This window comes from Salvelinus sp. IW2-2015, linkage group LG6.1, assembly GCF_002910315.2.
Source record: "Salvelinus sp. IW2-2015 linkage group LG6.1, ASM291031v2, whole genome shotgun sequence".
NCBI classification, from domain to species: domain Eukaryota; kingdom Metazoa; phylum Chordata; class Actinopteri; order Salmoniformes; family Salmonidae; genus Salvelinus; species Salvelinus sp. IW2-2015.
In genome coordinates, this window is record NC_036845.1 from 11,766,366 (window position 1) to 11,771,943 (window position 5,578).

Genomic DNA, 5,578 nt, shown 5'->3' on the forward strand with positions numbered 1-5,578 from the left:
ATGGCAAGTCATCAGGTTAGTCCCTCCTGTTTTTCAGACGGTTTTCTGTTCGTTTGGTTCCTAATGAATACAACCTCAGGGCAACGTTTGTTGCCAAACGTTTGTCGATAGAATTAACACCAGATAAAGAGCACGAACTGAGTCACTATTCCTTAATGTAGAGGGGGCCCATGTGCTGTTTCATAAATCTGAACGTTCCACAAGTTTGGTCTGTTCAAGTGGGACATTCCCGCAGGTAAGTTTTTGTTCCGCGGGCCATGACTTATCATTTCATTCATGCATGATTGAATGAAGCCGGTTCGGGGTCGGTTCCTAATTAAAAGCTTACAGGAGTTTCATTAATCCTAATGACGTTGTTAACTATTGATGCCAGATCTTCTCTGGAGTTTTCCAGGGCTCTGCTTGCTGAAAATGATGAACTACAGCAGTGAGGTCAGTCCAGTGGTCTGTTGCAGTCTGACGTTGATGTTTAAACTTAGAAGCCTTCAAGCCAGTTACGATCCTCAGTCCCCCTGTTTTAGAATGGACCTTTCATGTACTATTATACACGTTTCTAGTCATATAAAGTTCCCTGATGATCAGTTTTAGGAAACATTATAACTACTGACGTCTTGTATACAGATTCCTCACATGACCAAATCCCAAAAAGATGCAACACTGTTTTCTGGGTGGTCATCACAAAAGGTACAACTTGAAATGAGGTGTTTTTTTTCACTTCTTCATATGTGGTTGGTAGGATAATATTTATGAAATTGAAAGAAAAAACGTCCTTAATTGTGTTAATAAGTAGGTATGTGTGAGGCAACATCCAAACTTTTTCCCAACAGATATTATCAATAAAACCATTCCAATGTATGTAAGGAATAGATACAACATTGAAACAAGGTTCCTATTGCTCTAATGTTGTTGAATGGCCTAAATACTATCTGATGATCAACGGGTACGTAGATCTAGATCATAATGTCTATAATAACATTGAATGCTTAGCTAGTACTTGTGTAGGGATCTTGTAACGTTGATAGAATTCCTTATAATGGAGTAAAATACCTTCATTCATTCAATCTTCTATTCATTCTTATTTCTATGTTTACCACTATATAGGACGCTGCGCGTGCGCGCTTGGCGTCCTTGGTGGCTACAATGTGAAGCCTGGAAAATAACTGCGAGAATTTGTAGGCGGGTAGGCTACTTGTTTCCTAAAATCCTGTTATGAATATCGATAATCCGTAACTCCTTGTCCGTCGGTCAGGTTTTCTATATGTGTGGATATCTGTAGACCCATAGAAACCGTCTGAACGCGAACTTTTCTCCAACGGCACCTTGGCTGTGGTAGACAGCGCGCAAACGCGCTTCTCGTAGCTAATACAGCCGGTTAGTAGGTGCCGGTTTGGAGAAAAGTTCGGTTCAGACGTTTCTAAAAGTATTTTCTAAATACACACAATCCGTCCGACGACAATTTCAACAAGCTTCAGACAAGTTTTCGGAACATAGCTCCCCCTAAAGAATTCACTGTTTTTTCGCGCATTGTAGTTTCCATGCGCTCAATATAGGGCTATACTGGGCACAGTGAGGTCTTTATTAATTCTTGAAAAATGAAATTGCCATTGAACAGTTATATTGCAGTTGTTGCCTACCTTATCGTTTAATCGTCTTTCTCTCTCCGCAGCCTGAGTGGAGAATAGCAGGGTTCATCCTATCATTATGTGGATACATGGATGATAGTAATACAACTGAAAGGATATTAGGAACAACATCAAACAAGACTGTAAATGTGTTGTCATTTCCATAGACAACTACAATCTACTAGTGTGCTGCTTTACAGTGACCTTGTGTGTCGCTATACCTATTTTACTTTCACTTATACTTCCGTGTATAAAAGTATTTATTGGGGCGGTTCAGCAAGAGCAACGTTTTTGAACAGATATAAAATAACATATGTAGGACAAACACGTCTCGGACATTTATAATAAGAAATCACGTTAGCTCTATTATTGTCATTTTAATGGCAACATTCGACTTTTTGGCTACTGAAAATAGTTTTGTTGTAGTCGTCACCAGCAGGAACGCTGTCTCATACTTTCCAGGGGTGTATTCAATAGTGCAGATCGTAGCAAAACGTTTTGCAACAAAACGAGCGTTTTCTCACTGGACAACTTCAGGTTAGTCCTCCTGTTTCTGACGGTTGTTTCCGTTTGGTCTGATGAATACACTCAGGCAACGTTCAGTCACCAAACGTTGTCGAATGTTTCAGAATACCACATATAGAGCCGACCTGAATTCATGCATTATGAAATGAAGCCGGTCGGTCGTCTATTAAAAGCTAAGAAGGATATAATGACGTGTAAAACTATGATGCGGAACTTGTCTCTGGAGTTTCCAGGCTGCTTGCTGAATGAATGAACTACAGCAGTGAGCAGTCAGTGGTCTGTTGCAGTCTGAGTCTGATGCTTTACTTAGAAGCTTCAGCAGTTTAACATCCAGTCTGTTCTAGAAGGACACTTCATGCTATATATTAACAGGTTCTAGTAATATCGAAAGTAATACAGTTCTCCTCTTTTCTGCAGTTAGCTTCCCTACACTATCAGGTTATGACATGGTTATTACACTATCCAGGCTTACAATGGTTATTTACACTATCAGGCTACGACATTTGGTTATTAAACATATAAGGTTTACGACATGGGTTTTACACTATGCTACAATGGTTTATCACTAATCAGGTTACGACATGGTTATAACACTGGTCAGGGTTCTATCATATGTGGATATCTGTAGACCTATAGAAACCGTCTGAACCGAACTTTTCTCCAAACCGGCACCGTGGCTGTGATAGACAGCGCACAAGACGCCCTTCCTCGTAGCCTAATACAGCCAAGTTATAGGTGCCGGTTTGGAGAAAAGTTCGGTTCAGACGGTTTCTATAAAGTATTTTCTAAACATATCCACACACAATCCGGTCCGACGGACAAGGGATTATAAACACATATGCCTTCAGTTACAGGGTTTTCGGAAACAAGTAGGCTACCCCCCCTACAGAATTCACCTGTTATTTTCCGGGCGCCGCATTGTAGCCACCTAATGTAGGACGCCCATGCGCAGCGTCCAATATAGGGCTATACTGGGCACAGGTGAGGTCTTTATAAATTGAAATAGCCATTGAACAGTAATATTACAGATTGTTGCCTACCTTATCGTTAGTTCGTATTTCTCTCTCCGCCTGAGTGGAGAAAAGCAGGATTCATCCTAATATTATGTGGATCACTGGATGATAGTAATACAACCTGAAAGGATATTAGGAGACAAATCAAACTAGACTGTAAATGTGTTGTCATTTCCTATAGACAATTAAATCTACTAGTTGTCTGCTTCTACAGTGACCTTGTGTGTCGCTATACCTATTTTACTTTCACTTATACTTCCGTGTATAAAAGTATTATTGGGGGCGGTTCAGCAAGATGCAACGTTTTTGAACAGATATAAAAAACACTATGTAGGACAAACACGTCTCGGACATTTATAATAAGAAATCACGTTAGCTCTATTATTGTCATTTTAATGGCAACATTCGACTTTTTGGCTACTGAAAATAGTTTTGTTGTAGTAGTCACCAGCAGGAACGCTGTCTCATACTTTCCAGGGGTGTAGTCAATCGTGCAGATCGTAGCAAAACGTTTTGCAACAACAACGAGCGTTTCTCACTGGACAAGCTCAGGTTAGTCCCTCCCTGTTTCTGACGGTTTGTTTCCGTTTGGTTCCTGATGAATACACCTCAGGGCAACGTTCAGTCACCAAACGTTGTCGAATGTTTCAGAATACCACATATAGAGCCGACCTGATTCATGCATTATGAATGAAGCCGGTCGGTCGGTCTATTAAAAGCTATAGAAGGTATAATGACGTGTAAACTATGATGCGGAACTTGTCTCTGGAGTTTCCAGGCTGCTTGCTGAATGAATGAACTACAGCAGTGAGCAGTCAGTGGTCTGTTGCAGTCTGAGTCTGATGCTTTGACTTAGAAGCTTCAGCAGTTTAACATCCAGTCTGTTCTAGAAGGACACTTCATGCACTATTATAACAGGTTCTAGTATGAATACAGTCTCTCTTTATTGCAGTTAGCCTACCCTACACTATCAGGTTATGACATGGTTATTACACTATCAGGCTACTACATGGTTATTACACTATCAGGCTACGACATGGTTATTACACTATCAGGTTACGACATGGTTATTACACTATCATGCTACTAAATGGTTATTACACTATCAGGTTACGACATGGTTATTACACTATCAGGCAGAGTCACGTGTGAGGCTATATAAAACGGGGGCACCGCGTCAAAAGTCAGTGTGAGGGCTATATACAAGGGACCGGTACCGAGTCTGTGTGGAGGCTATATACACGGGCCCGCATGCAAAGGTAAAGTCAGTGTAGACTATGAGCAAGCAGGGAGGAGTCACTACAGCGTTACATGAGTCAAGTGTGGAGGCTAATGACATAGGAAGAGACACCGAGACGTTACACGATGAGAGTCAATGTAGAGGCTTTTGTACTTTATAACCATGAGTGGGAAGGTCACACCCGAACAGAGATAGTCAGTGTAGAGGGTACAGGCTAAGCTGGAGGTATGATATAAGGCCCCTGCTCAGCGGTAAATAACATCATGTCGGATAGAACTGTCGTGAAAATATAACCTCTGCTCGAGTAGCCTGGAGATCGTAAATAACACCATGCACTGATAGCCGTAAGTGTAATTTAACATGGTCGTAACTCTGATAGCTGATAGAACCATGTCCGTAGCCTGATAGTGTTAATAACTCGTCGTAGCCTGATAGTGTAATACCATGGCATCTGATAGTGTAATAAACCATGTCGTAACCGATAGTGTAATAACCATGTCGTAGCCTGATAGTGTAATAACCATGTCGTAGACCTGATAGTAAGTAAATACCATGTCCGTAACCTGATAGTGTAATAACCATGTTCAGAGTACCAATGATATGTAATAACCATGCCGTAAGCCTGATAGTGTAATAACCATGTCAGTAGCCTGATAGTGTAATAACAATGTAGTAGCCTGATAGTGTAATAACGCATGTCATAACCTGATACGTTAGGGTAGGCTAATCTAGCAATAAAGAGAGACTGCTATCATACTACAGAACCTGTTTATAATTAGTGCATGAAGTGTCCTTCTAGAACAGACTGGATGTTAAAACTGCTGAAGCTTCTAAGTAAGCATCAGACTCAGACTGCAAACAGACCACTGACTGCTCACTGCTGTAGGTTCATTCATTCGCAAGCAGCCTGGGAAACTCACAGAGACAAGTTCGCATCATAGTTTACACGTCAATTATACCTTCTATAGTTTAATAGACCGACCGACCGCTTCATTCATAATGCAAATGAATCAGGTCGGCTCTAATATGTGGTATTCTGAAACATTCGAACAAATTGTTTGGTGACTGAGAACGACTAGTGCCCTAGGAGCTGGTATTCATGCAGGACGCAAATCGAAACAGAACCGAGATAGAAAGAGGGCCAGAGCAAGGCAGCTAGAACTTGGCCTGTAGACTTT